Source organism: Rhinopithecus bieti, unplaced genomic scaffold, assembly GCF_001698545.2.
Source record: "Rhinopithecus bieti isolate Rb0 unplaced genomic scaffold, ASM169854v2 scaffold_10347, whole genome shotgun sequence".
Taxonomy (NCBI): domain Eukaryota; kingdom Metazoa; phylum Chordata; class Mammalia; order Primates; family Cercopithecidae; genus Rhinopithecus; species Rhinopithecus bieti.
Window position 1 is genome coordinate 3,521,224 of NW_016806836.1, and position 14,460 is coordinate 3,535,683.

The following is a 14,460-nucleotide window of genomic DNA, read 5'->3' on the forward strand; positions in this document are numbered from 1 at the left end:
TTTTTTGAGACAGCGTCTTGCTCTGTCGCCCGGGCTGGAGTGCAGTGGTGCAATCTTGGCTCACTGCAACCTCCACCTCCCGGGTTCAGGCAATTCTCTGCCTCAGCCTCCCAAGTAGCTGGGGTTACAGGTGCCTACTACCACACCCGGTTAATTTTTGTATTTTTAATAGAGACGGGGTTTCACCATCTTGGCCAGGCTGGTGTTGAACTCCTGACCTCGCGATCCACCTGCCTCAGCCTCCCAAAGTGCTGGGATTATAGTCATGAGCCACCGCGTCTGGCCAGTGTTTTTTTTTTTTGTTTTTTGTTTTTTGTTTTTTTAACAGCTTTCCTGATAATCTGAGCATCCATTCAATTGGGGCAGGGCAGCGGTGGAGGAGAGCAGGAACTGGGTTTGACCCACAGGCACGTTTTGTTCCACACACCTTGTGTTTTTGTGTTGTTTTCATTGAATTAGTTGCTGATGAAGATGGATGTTTGTCTCCTCCTGAAGGATCTGCCATTGCTGGTCCCCAATTCCAAGTGCCTGGAGTTGAGTCCTGGCTGCCTCTTCTCAGCTCATGCATTCCATTCCCATTTGCCACAGTCCCCACCACTCCCTGTTGCTCTAAAACCACTCACTGACATCACCCACCTGGCCCTGTAAACATTTGAGTCTTCCATTCTAGCTTTAATTCAGCAGAGGTGGCCAATAGTGCTTTATTCTAAGGTCTGCACAACAGTGGGCTCACCAAGCAGCTTAGGTTAGTTTATACGTGGCCTCCATAGTGTTAAACTTTGGGATGCATATTTCAGTGTTCAAAAATGTATTGTCATTATTTGTACTATTTCAAAAATGTTTTAAAATATATTTCCATTATTATTATTGACATTATTACTGTCTCCAGAGATGTTTTAAAAATATATTTGCCTCGTGTGGTGGCTCACGCCTGTAATCTCAGCACTTTAGGAGGCCAAGATGGGCAGATCACTTGAAGTCAGGAGTTCAAGAACAGCCTGGCCAAAATGGTGAAACTCTGTCTCTACTAAAAATACAAAAATTAGCTGGGCGTGATGGTGCATGCTTGTAATACCAGCTACTTGGGAGGCTGAGGCTGAAGAATCGCTTGAGCCTGGGAGGCAGAGGTTGCAGTGAGCTGAGATCATGTCACTGCACTCCAGCCTGGCCGACAGAGCGAGACTTCATCTCAAAAATAAAAAATAAAAATATATTCAAATATATAGTAGAGGTCAAATTAAATATGGCAACTCTGGACCCAGATGGCCTGGAATCAAATCCTGGCTTTACTACTCAGGAGTGGTGTGAACTCAGGCAATTACTGAAACTTTCTGTGCCACTGTATAAAGAGAGATGTTAACATTTACCTTTCTGGGTTCTTATAAAGATTAAATGAGCTAATACTTGTAAAGTCAGTGCCTGGCACAAAATAAGTATTCAACATATATTGTTTGTTTGCTTGTTTGTTTGTTTATTTATTTATTGTGAGATGGAGTCTCACTCTGTTGCCCAGGCTGGAGTACAGTGGCACCATCTCGGCTCACTGCAACCTCTGCCTACCGGGTTCAAGCGATTCTCCTGCCTCAGTCTCCCAAGTAGGCAGAATTACAGGCATCTGCCACCACTCCCAGCTAATTTTTGTGTTTTTATTAGAGATGGGATTTCGCTGTGTTGGCCAGGCTGATCTCGAACTCCTGACCTCAAGTGATTCGCCCGAGTGAGCCTCCCTAAGTGCTGGGATTACAGGCATGAGCCACTGTGTCGGGCAGCTAGCTATTTATTATCTTTAAAATTAGTATGGCAAGCCGATCATTTGACCTGCTGGGGTGACCAACCATCCTAATCTGCTGAGACTGAGGAAGAGTTTCGGGACACAGGACTTTCAGAGCTAAAACTAGACAAGTCCTGGCCAAAAGAGGATGAGTTGGTCACCCTAGCCCTGCCTGACGATAATATTTCACTCCAGTTTAACAGACTGATCTTTTACTTTTATTAAATTACAGGTTTGATGTTGAAAATGATATTTGCACTACATATTGTAGAACCCTCCTCAGGCATCCCTATGATATAATTTCTGCAAAACACTAATCTTGCTTACATTTTCCTCATGTTACAGATCGGGAAAGTGAGGCCCAGGGGTGTAAACCGGTGGCAGAGCTCTTCCCTAGACCTGTTGTGAAGCCGCTGCCCCATCACCTGGTGCTCAACATGCACTAGGTAACACTGTAAGTGATTTTCATTAAATTTAATCTCGTACAATCTTAGGAGGTGGGTTCTACCATTATAACCATTTTAGAGATAGGATGCTCGTAGTTGTCTTCTGTCCCACAAACCCACCCATATCCCTGGGATTTGAATTCATTCATTCTGTATATCTTTGCCTGATTGTGGTTTCCTTGGAACTTTCGTTACAGGGAAACCCACCAAGGTTTCCTGGGTCTTGTTTAGCCATTGAGCCTAATCTGTCTGTTTCAAGACTTTTTTTTTTTTTTTTTTTTGAGACAGAGTCTTGCTCAGTCACCCAAGCTGGAGTGCACAGGCATAATCTCGGCTCACTGCAACCTCCACCTCCCGGATTCAAGCAGTTCTCCCTTCCTCAGCCTCCCGAGTAGCTGGAATTACAGGCGCTCACCACCATACCTAGCTAATTTTTTTGTGTGTGTATTTTTGGTAGAGACAGGGTTTCACCATGTTGGCCAGGCTTGTTTCGAACTCCTGACCTCAGGTGACCCGCCCACCTTGGCCTCCCAAAGTGCTGGGATTACAGGCATGAATCACCGCCTGGCCTTGTTTTAAGATATTTTTTAAGGACCTTTTGTTTCAATTAGCAAATGTCTGCTAGTCTCCTACTACTGGGGCTATGGGGTGACTGACAAAGAGACTTTGTCCTCAAGGACTCGAGGCTGCTGGGGAACCCTGCTCACCAAGGTCTCTCTCCACTGCACTATGGCCAGCTTGAGGGCAAGGATGGGGTCTTTTCATCTCTGTGTCATGAAGAGGAGATCAACAGCATGTGTGGAAACTGGCAGATCACACCACAATGCAAAGAGGGCAGCAGGAGTCCAGATCCCAGCCATGAACTGTCGAGCTTCAGGCAGGGAGCAGTGGGAGTCCCAAAAACTTATGGGGATTTCTCAGTCTCAGTGCTATTGATGTTTGGGGCTGGCCAATTTTGTTGTGGGGGATGTCCTGTGCGGGGTAGGTTGGTTAGCACTGTCTGTTGCCTCTGCCAGTAGCATCTTCTCAACCAGTCATGACAACCTAAAGTGTCTCCAGACATCACCGAATGTCCCCTGGGGGCAAAGTCACCCCAGGTTGTGAACTGCTGGCTTAACTGAAGCAAACTTAATGAAGAAAGTGTTTGTAGAGGTGAGGCATGCAGGGACTGGCAACAGTGGGGAGCTATTAGCACCCCAAGGCCAAAGGGGTGAGAGAGAGAATGGTGTTACTTGACCCAGAGATAGCTGGAGCCATATAAGTGAGGCTAAGACAGGAGTTGAGGCTGTGGAGAAATTCAGCCGCTGCCAAAATTAAGGCAAAACAAGGAGGGAGCTGGGGGTGGCATAAACACGTCCACTTCTCCCTCATCCTGCCCTTTTATCTCTGCCGATTCCTCCCCTTGGCTGAATGCATTGTGATGTCAGAAGGCACAGGTGCCTCCAGGCCACAGAGCAGGATGCGGTGGGTAAGCAGAGAAGAAACATCACAAGGAGGCAGGGGCAGGACCCAGAAGACAGGACATTTGTGTACATCTTGGAGGATGTGTACTTCTCCAGTTGGAGAAAGCTGGGAAGGAGTATCTCACCAGCGGGAAGAGCATGCATGAAGCCATGGAGTTCTGAGACAGCCTGGCTCCCTGCATTGTTTATTTAATTGTGATTGTTAGTTCGATTGACTGTGCTCTGTGTGCACGTGGTGAAAATAAAACATTTCAAAAGGTACAAAAGGGCATAAAACGAGAAGTAGGTCTTCGTCCCACCCCGACCCCAGCTATCCAGTGCCCCACATCCCCTTGAAAGCCATCTTGCTCTCTGGTCTCTCATCGCCTTCCAGAAATAGTTGGTGCACATGCTAGCTTGTGTCACCTAAACTCCTAATTTGATTTATTTTCGCGGGTGTTTGCAGAGCCCCTATTGTGTGCAAAGAAATGAACGGAGCTCTCTGGCCTCAGACCCTAAGCCCAACTCTGATCCACTAAGCACCGGCAGCTTAAGGCCCCACCACGGCTGGCCTCCCATCTCTTTCTCCAAGCAACGGGTAAGCCTGCTACAGTTATGTTGTTCAATTTATTTTATTTTGTTTTATTTTATTTTATTTTATTTTATTTTTTGAGATGGAGTCTTGCTCTGTCACCCAGGCTGGAGTGCAACGGTGGTATCTCAGCTCACTGCAACCTCCGCTCCTGGGTTCAAGCAATTCTCCCACCTCAGCCTCCTGAGTAGCTGGGATTACAGGTGCCCGCCACTACACTCCGCTAATTTTTGTATTTTCAGTAGAGACGGGGTTTCACCATGTTGGTCAGGCTGGTCTCAAACTCCTGGTCTCAAGTGATCCACCCGCCTCAGCCTCCCAAAATGCTGGGATTACAGGCAAGAGCCACCGCATCCGGCCTCAATGGATGTTTTGTGGATTGGACTGAATTAAAACTGAACCATTGGTGAGAAGCAAATTATAATGCAGGAGCACATATAAACCTTGAGTGTGGTTCAGGAGACCATGTGTTTTGGGGAGAGGAGTGAGGGCTCTGTCTCCAAAGGCTTGCTCTTGCTGGAGCCAATGGACAGTTGTCTAAGAAGGAAACGCCTATTGTGTGACCTAGCGCTCTAGGGGGCGCTAGAGTGTGAGCAGGTTGGGTCCTATCACCTTTGTGGGAGTTGATCTGGCTTAGATCAGTCCAGGGAAGACCGGATCTTGCCTGGCTACTCCCAGCTGGTGTCTGTAGCCTTTGGGGGAGTTTAAGACCAGAAGAGGGGAGTTTCTGGCCAGCTGCCAAAATAGGGAATCCCCACAACCAACATGTAAACTTGTCGGTGCCTAGAAGCAAGCAACCAAATCTGGTTCTCAGATGCCCAGGCAGAAGCCAGGAGGCCAGAGCAGCCCAGGTCTCCAGGAGCAGACAAGGACCAGGCTCTTCCTTGCCTGCCCTGCTCTTCCCTGCTGATCTCTTTTGTTCTCTCAACACCTGGCTCTTTCCTGACAGTGCCTGTGTGTTGAGCACTTCAGGGCAAACACGCCTGCCATGATGGACCACCTTTCTGTGCAGATGCTGAGTGCACACCAGCTCCCACTCCCACGGCTGCTTTGCAAGGACAGTGTTAATGATCCTCACTTTGTAAGCAAGGAAAACTGAAGCTCAGAAAAGAGGGATGGAGGGCGGTAAGATCAGGCATCCTACACATATGGTGATATCATTGGACATTTTGTGTTGAAGAACGGTGGAGTGTTGAACACAGAATCACAGAATTTTACTTTATTTTATTTTTTGAGACGGAGTCTCAATCTGTCACTCAGGCTGGAGTGCAGTGGCGCAATCTCGGCTCAGGGCAACCTCCACCTCCTGGGTTCAAGGGATCCTCCTGCCTCAGCCTCCTGAGTCGCTGGGATCACAGGTGTGCACTACCAGGCCTTGCTAACTGTTTTGTGTTTTTAGTGGAGACAGGTTTTCACCATGTTGGCCAGGCTGCTCTCAAACTCCTGACCTCAAGTGATCTGCCCACCTTGGCCTCACAAAGTACTGAGATTACAGGCATGAGCCACTGTGCCTGACCAAGAATTTTAGAATCATAAAATCCAGGAGTCCTGGACTGCCAGGTTACCAGTATAACCCACACTGCCACCAACTCCCTGTCTGTTCCCCACACTGTAAATGAAATGTCTGTCTGGGGCCCACCTCCCATCCACTCAGGCCTCTTCTTTGCTCACCTGGGGTCTTGTTCCAGACTTTTCTCTTGTTTCTCCTCCTTCCAAACCTGTACACAGCAGCCAGAGGCATCTTTCCAAACTACTAAGCAGATCGTGGCACTCTGCTGCCCCTTAAAACCCTTCCCTGGCTCCTCTTTGCCCTCAGGATAAAGTTCAAACTCCTTGACATGGTTTACTAGATTCTCAGTCATCTGGCCACAATCTCTGGCCACTCCACCCCTCTTCTACCACCCCCCACCCCCAACTCTATACCAACCCATACAGAACTTGTTTTGTTTCACCAGATGTGCTGGATGCTGGCTGTCTCCCCTGACCCCTGGACCTTTGCACTGACTGTTCCCACCACCTGGAACACAGTCTACAACACCACCTCCTTCTCTGATTGAAGTACTCTCTCTTCTTGTTTGCTCTGGGGACAGTTTCTGCTCACATGCCTCCGGAATATCTGGGCTGGTGTTCCTTCCTTTACCACACTCCCCACTCCAGTTGCTGTGCTTAACCACGTGACAGAGGTCACTGCATCATGTGCGCCCGTGTGTTTGCCTGTGTCTGCATCTGCTTATGAGCCACAGGAGGGCAGATATCGGGGTCATCTTTTCTCTACTGAATCCCTAGCACCCAGCACTGTGCCTGGCAGAGAAGAGTTGTTCAGCCAAGATATATGTCAATAAATGAAGTTTAAGATGTTAGAATCACAAGCTTTTAGAGCCATGGACTTGGTGAAACAGAAGCTTAGTTTCAGAATTATATAATCCTAGACTTAGCATTAATTATATGAAGAAATTGAGAATATCCAAATCTTAGGATCTCAAGGTTGAAAGAATTCTTATATAGGCATTTGTCCAAGGACTATCAGTGGATTAGGAAAGTTTTAATTGTGCCCTTCTATATTATTTAATGTATATTTTCACATTTATTTATATAAAAATAATACATTTGTCTCTCAAACATTTATTTTAATAAAAGTTTAGTTGGCACCTAATGAGTGAGAATGCACTCACCGCAGTGGCCTCAAACATTTATTTTTATAATGTGTCCTTCTATATTTATTAAGCACTTAACTTATTTATTAACCAATATTAATTGAGCCTATTTATTCTGTGACCAGCACATAGTTGTGCTAGGCAACTATGTGAGTCATCTATGGTTGCATAACTAATTACCTTGATTTTAAAACAAAAAACATATATCATAGTTTCTGTGTGGTAGGACTTCAAAAATGGCTTAGCTGGATGGTTTGGGCTTAGATCTGTCATGAGGTTGTAGTCAAAATACCAGCAGGGACCATGATCCCCTGAAAGCTTGACTGGGGCTGGAGAATCCACTTTCAATTTGGCTCATTTGCATGGCTGGCAGTGTAGGAGGCCTCAGTTCCTCACATGTGGACGTTGCCATAGGATTGCTTGAGTGTCCTTACAACATGGCTGCTGGCTTCCCCAGAGCAAGGGATTCAAGGTGGCAAGATGAAATCCACAATGCCTTTTATCATCTAGCCTCAAAAGTCACACTCCATCTTTTTCACAATATCCTAGTGATTACACAGGACAACGCTATTCAGTTTGGGAGGGGAGTACAAAAAGGGTGGGAATACCAGGAAATGGGGATCACTGGGGGACATCTTGGAGGATGGCTACCACGGCAGCATTGAACAAGACTCAGAGTCTCTGCTCTTATGAAGTTAACAGTCTAGGGAGAGAAGGATAGAGGAAGACAATCAAACAAGACAATGAGTTAGAGCTGGAGTAAGCAAACTACATTCATGGGCCAAATCCAGCCTACTGCCTACTTTTGTAAATAAAGTTTTATTGGAACTCAACCACACTCACTCACTTACATATTGCTTATGGCTATTTTACGCTGTAAGAGCAGACTTACAGCAGGGACTGTATATCCTGCAAAGCCTCATGTATTTAGCTAAGTGATCAGGGAAGGCCTCTCCAAGAGGCAATGTTTGAGTAGGGACCTGAATATTTAGAAGGAAGTGGCCATGGGAAGAGCTGAGGACAGAATGTTCCAGATAAAGGGAACATTAGGGTAAAGGCTGTGAAATGGGAACAGCTTTAGTGTGTTGAGGAACAGGGAGGAGCCCAAGGGGGCTGGAATAGAGTGACCATGGGGAGATGATCTCAGAGGCATGATCAGGAACCAGCTTCTGTAGGACCTTCGGGCCCTGGTGAAGAATTTAAAATTGTTCCAGGAACGATGGGAAGCCACTGGAGGGTTTTAAGCAGGGAGAGGTAGGATCTGATGGGGATGGCAGAGATGCCTGGTGTAGTCTGGCCCCATTCTTTGAGCAAGATGGTGCCTCTACTGGCCCCCTGAGTGCAGCTGTCCCGGAACCTGTTCGTGTTGACAAGACTCAGGTAAAGACCTTTGGCATCATCCCACAATTACATGTTCAGGTCTTACCAATCCTTCTGACCTGGAAGTCCTTTCTTTTGACTCACTCTGAGTCCCTTGCCAGCCTGCCTCTTCTGGATCTAATAAATCTGTGAAGTTGGAAAGAACACTGAATTTTGAGCCCTGGGTTCCAGACCGTGCCCTTCCCTGACTTGCCTGCAACAGTCCGACAGCCTCTCTGTGTCTCAGTTTCCTTGTCTGTAAAATGAGGGGAGAGTCCAGTCTCCCTGGCCCAAGACCAGGTGATTAAATGTCCTAGGAAGAGCAGAGCATGAAGGGCGTGTGGCAGCACAGGTTGGGGTGGACTTGGCCAGACTGGGGTTGCTGAGGTAAGCAGTGGGAAGTAGGGGTGGTTGGTACATTGGGAAGAAGGCTTCCTGCTAACCCTCCTCAGTTTGAGGGGTTTTTTGTTTTTTTTCCGAGATGGAGTCTTACTCTGTCTCCCAGGCTGTAGTGCAGTGGCGTGATCTTGGCTCACTGCAACCTCTGCCTACTGGGTTCAAGTAATTCTCCTGCCTCAGCCTCTCAAGTAGCTGGGATTATAGGTGCCTGCCACCTCATGCCCGGCTAATTTTTGTATTTTTAGTAGAGACAGGGTTTCATCATGTTGGCTAGGCTGATCTTGAACTCCTGACCTCAGGTGATCTGCCCGCCTCGGTCTCCCAGAATGTTGGGATTACAGGTGTGAGCCACCGTGCTGGCCTGAGTTTTGAACAATAGGAGAGCTCACTGCCTCCCAGAGGCCCTTGGGATGGCGGAGTTGGAGTTGTCTGGCTGGGGTCAAGACCTTTGAGGGAGGAAGAGCCAGGGGGCTAATCCACATCCAAGTCAGCCTTAGGTGTTAGGAAGAGCACAGAATCTGTTTTCAGAGAGACCCCTGGCACCATCACTGATTTGCCCTGTGGCCTCTGTGTCCTCAGTTTTCTCATCTGTGAAATGGAGTAACCTGACCGGAGATGCTTCTGCTGTACATAGCACTAGCATTTTATGTACCACTTAGAAAAGACACTGCCGGGGGGAGTGGGGAGGGATGGCATTGGGAGTTATACCTGATATAAATGACGAATTGATGGGTGCTGACGAGTTGATGGGTGCAGCACACCAACATGGCACAAGTATACATATGTAACAAACCTACACGTTATGCACATGTACCCTAGAACTTAAAGTATAATAAAAAAAATTAAAAAATAAAAAAGACACTGCCAATTAATTATGACAGTGCCTCCTTATTACTTAGAATTTTTATTTTCTGTAATTAAAAGTCTCTTTGAGACTTAGACGTAGTTTTTAAAATTATATATTGGCAGGGCACTGCAGCTTATACCTGTAATCCCAGCACTTTGGGAGGCCGAGGCGGCAGGAGGTCAGGAATTCGAGACCAGCCTGGCCAACATAGTGAAACCTTGTCTCTACTGAAAATACAAAAAATTAGCCGGGTGTGGTGGCGGGCACCTTTTATTCCAACTACTCGGGAGGCTGAGGCAGGAGAATCGCTGGAACCTGGGAGGTGGAGGCTGCAGTGAGCAGAGATCTTGCCACTGCACTCCAGCCTGGGCGACAGAGTGGAACTCCATCTCAAAAAATAAAAAAAAATAAAAAATAAATCGCCGGGAGTGGTGGCTCATGCCTGTAATTCCAGCACTTTAGGAGGCTGAGGTGGGCAGATCACTTGAGGTCAGGAGTTCGAGACCAGCCTGGTTAACATAGTGAAACCCCATCTTCATTAAAAATACAAAAATTAGCCAGATGTGGTGGCATGCACTTGTAGTTCCAGCTACTCGGGAGGCTGAGGCAGGAGAATTGCTTGAACCGGGAAGGTGGAGGTTGTAGTGATCCAAGATCATGCTATTACACTCCAGCCTGGGTGACTGGACAAGATCTCTGTCTCAAGAAAATAAAAAATCATATATCACCCTTGTGCACACATAAAAAGGAAAATCTGGGTAAGATAGATTAGGTAAGGAATTTAAAAAATTCACAGTCAGCATCCAGCCCATTGAGGTTACTTTTCTGCTCAGAATCTTCATTGTCCATATTTTTCCATGCAATATTGTCTTCCATTCCATTAAATGCTTTGTTCATGCAGCACTTCTTCTTCTTTTTTTTTTTCTGAGACAGAGTCTCACTCTGTCGCCCAGGCTGGAATACAGTGGTGTGATCTTGGCTCACTGCAAGCTCTGCCTCCTGGGTTCATGCCATTCTCCTGCCTCAGCTTCCTGAGTAGCTAGGACTACAGGTGCCCACCACTGCACCCGCCCCCACGCCCAGCTAATTTTTTTTTTTTTTTGTATTTTTAGTAGAGACGGGGTATCACCGTGTTAGCCAGGATGGTCTCGATCTCCTGACCTCGTGATCCGCCCACCTCGACCTCCCAAAGTGCTGGGATTACAGGTGTGAGCCACTGCGCCTGGCCCATGCAGCATTTCTTGAAAGAACGCTCCACTGCGTTCTTTCCCAGAAGAACCTGGATTTCCTCCCAACCCACTTACTCCTATTCTGCAGGTTTTGCCCTGGGTGCTTTCTTCATCTTATCAGAAGGTGTCAGTGGAAGGTTTTGGGAAACAAGCAGGGCTCTTATCCCTTCCTCAAATGATTCTTAAATCATTTTTGATGAAATACAAAGGGAGAGCAGTCGTCCAGTTAGGCCACTGGAAATAATGACCAGAACCAACTAGGTCAGGGCTACCACTTGATCTAACCCTTAGCAATTTTGGGATGCCATTGATTTAAAGACATATCGTGATTTCAGAGATACCATAATGTGAAAAAGGGCGTGTCATAGAATTTTTAAAAACATTACAGTAAGGCTAGACACAGTGGCTCACACCTGCAATCCCAGCACTTTGCAAGCTGAGGTGGGGGGATCAGTTGAACCCAGGAGTTTGAGACCAGCCTGGGCAACATAGTGAGACCCAAAGTCTCCAAAAAATTTAAAAATTTCCAAGCATGGTGGCATGTGTCTGTAGTCTCAGCTACTTAGGAGGGTGAGGCAGGAGGATCTCTTGAGCCCAGGGGATCGAGGTTGCCATGACTGAGCCACTGCACCCCAACCTGGGTGACAAAGCAAGATCTGTCTCAAAAAGAAAAAAACCTCACAGGATTTTATGTGAGGATGAAATGAGGTAAATGAATGATGGTCCCTGACCACAGGCCCCAGAGTGCTCAGCTCAGCACGGCCACTCCCTTGGCATTGCTCAACTGTCCTCTGACTCCTCTGAGCCCAGGGTATTGCCCTCCCTTGTAGGGCCAGCTCAAGTTTATAGCGACAATCGCTGCCCCTTGCAGACGTGATCTTAAAGCCATAAAGGCTTTTACAGTTTCACTCTCCCCGCTAGATAAGCCTGGGGAGCTCTTCCCAAGGCCGGGGAGCAATCTCAGAGCCACAGGGGGAGGGGTTGGGTGTTGCACAAGTTGGGAAATGGAACAAGTTTTATGGCCCCAACTTCGCTAAAAATATCACGTTCTCAGATCCTTGGCTGGAATCTGCTAGTGAAACCTCAGCACCTGCAGTGATATTCACTCATTCATTCTTCCACTCATTTGATACAAAGGGAATAGTGTGCAGGACACGCCAGCATGGATATTCTCACTTCACCACTATTATGCTGTGTGTGGACCCAGGGCAAACCACTTTCCTCTCATCCGTAGAGCAGGTCTAGTCCATTTCACCTCCCCCACAATCTCAGTAAGGTGAGCGGGTAAGACCAGTATGTCAGCACACTTAGCACCTAGTAGGTCTACAACAAATTTGCTTGAATCCCTTTCGTTCACCAACTATATTCATCTTTTTTGTTTTTATTTTTTGAAACAGAGTATTACTGTGTTTCCCAGGCTGAAGTGCAGTGACACAATTATGGTTACTGCAGCCTTGAACTCCTGGGTTCAAGCAATCTTCCTGCCTCAGCCTCCCAAGTAGCTGGGGCTATAGGCACATACCACCATGCCTGGCTAATTTTTTTAATATTTGCAGAGATGGGGGTCTCACTAAGTCGCCCTGGTGGGTCTTAAACTCCTAGGGACCCGAGGATTGCTCCAAGCAATCCTCCCACCTCAGCCTCCCAAAGTGCTGGGATTATGGGCATGAGCCACCCTGCCCATTCACCTCACTTGTTCTTTGCAGCCTTCCCTTTCCCTCTCTCCAACCTCGAGGGTGGTGTAACCTACAGTGAAGTCCTCACCTATTTTCTGTTTCTTCTCTTCACTCTTCAATGAGCCCAAGCAACTATTGGCTTTTCATTTCTTTCATTTCTCTCTCTCTCTCTCTCTCTCTCTCTCTCTCTCTCTCTCTCTCTCTCTCTCTCTCTTTCAGATGGAGTCTCACACCTGTTGCACAGGCTGAAGTGTAGTGGCGTGATCTCGGCTCACTGCAACCTCTCCACCTCCCGGGATCAAGCGATTCTCCTTCCTCAGCTTCCTGAGTAGCTGGGATTACAGGCATGCGCCACCACGCATGGCTAATTTTTGTATTTTTAGTAGAGACGGGCTTTTGCCATGTTGGCTAGGCGGGTCTTGAACTCCTGACCTCAGGTGATCCGCCTGACTTGGCCTCCCAAAGTGCTGGGATTATAGGCGTGAGCCACCACACCTGGCCAAATTAAGGTATAACTTCCATAGACTAAGATTTGCCCTTTTTAGTGTGTGCTTTTGCAAGTTTTGGCACATGTATGCAGTCATGTCACCACCATCACAGTCAAGATTTTTCTCAGAGCACTCCCATCACTCCAAACCCCTCCCCTGTGTCCCTTGGTATTCAAACCCCTACCCTAGCCCTTGGCCCTGGCAGCCGCAGATCTGTGTCTACAGTTTTGCCTTCTCCAGAACATCACAGAGATGGAATCATACAGTATGTAGTCTTCTGAGCCTGGCTTCTTTCACTCAGTATTAGGAGTTTGAGTTCCATGATTTTCTTGTTTTATCTTTTTTGAGACGGAGTCTCGCTCTGTCGCCCAGGCTGGAGTTCAGTGGCACGATCTCAGCTCACTGCAACCTCTGCCTCCAGGGTTCATGCGATTCTCCTGCCTCAGCCTCCTGAGTAGCTGGGATTACAGGCGTGTGCCACCACACCCAGCTTATTTTTTCGTTTTTAGTAGAAACGGGGGTTTCACCATGTTGGCCAGGCTGGTCTCAAACTCCTGACCTTAAATGATCCACCCCGCCCCCACAGCCTCCCAAAGTGCTGGGAATACAGGTGTGAGCCACCGCGCCTGGCCCATGTTGTTTGTATCAGTAGTTACTTCTTTTTGCTGAGCAATCTTCCTATTGACTTTTTTGTTCTTTAATAGAGACAGGGTCTTGCTCTGTCATCTAGGCTGAAGTGTAGTGGCTTAATCATGGCTCACTGCAGCCTCAAACTTTTGGACTTAAACAATTCTCCTGCCTCAGCCTCCTGAGTAGCTGGGACCACAGGCATGTGCCAACATGTGAATTTTATGTACAGACAGGGGTTCTTGCCGTGTTGCCCATGCTGGTCTCGAACTCCTGGCCTCAAGAGATTCTCCGTTTTTCACCTCCCAAAGCTCTGGGATTATAGGAGTGAGCACCACGCTCAGCCCAATTGACTATTAAACTTCTCGTCTATGCTTATGACGTAGACGTTTTATCTCCAGCCCCAACTTTTCCCCAAGCTCTAGACTCATATATCCAATGAGTCCCTGGATGTTTAATTGGGCTCTCAAACAGCACATCCAAAACCAAGCTCTTTGTTTTCTAACCCAAATTTGCAGCTCCTGCCGTCTTCCTCTATCAACAGACAGCACCACCTGGCCACAAATGTCTTCTCTTCACACACCTTAGCAAGTTCTTGGCTGTTCTACTTCCAAAACACTCCACTCTGACCGCCTCTCACCACCACCACCACCTGTATTCATTTTCCATTGCTGCATAACAAATTGCCACAAATGTAGATGCTTAAAACACTGCCCATTTGTCAGCCGGACACAGTGGCTCATGCCTGTAATCCCAGCACTTTGGGAGGCTGAGGCGGGCAGATTACCTGAGGTTAAGAGTTCGAGACCAACCTGGCCAACATGGTGAAACCCTATCTCTACTAAAAATACAAAATTAGCTGGGTGTGGTGGTGCATGCCTGTAATCCCAGCTACTCAGGAGGCTGAGGCAGGAGAATCACTTGAACCTG

General features: G+C 47.4%; 1 protein-coding gene and 1 long non-coding RNA gene across 2 annotated transcripts in view; one reads left to right on the plus strand and one right to left on the minus strand.

Annotated features, from left to right (window-relative positions):
• Positions 1–6,013, minus strand: part of TTPAL (alpha tocopherol transfer protein like) — a 49,149-nt gene extending 43,136 nt beyond the window's left edge. Inside the window, exon 1 of the mRNA XM_017878016.1 lies at positions 5,923–6,013. The gene's annotated coding sequence lies outside the window, so the exon portion shown is untranslated. The remainder of the gene's footprint in view (positions 1–5,922) is intronic.
• LOC108533381 (uncharacterized) lies at positions 3,697–6,797 on the plus strand. The gene is made up of 3 exons (XR_001886718.1): positions 3,697–3,938; positions 4,126–4,257; positions 6,207–6,797. It is a non-coding gene; the product is annotated as an uncharacterized LOC108533381 (long non-coding RNA).
• The last annotated feature ends 7,663 nt before the right edge of the window (positions 6,798–14,460 follow it).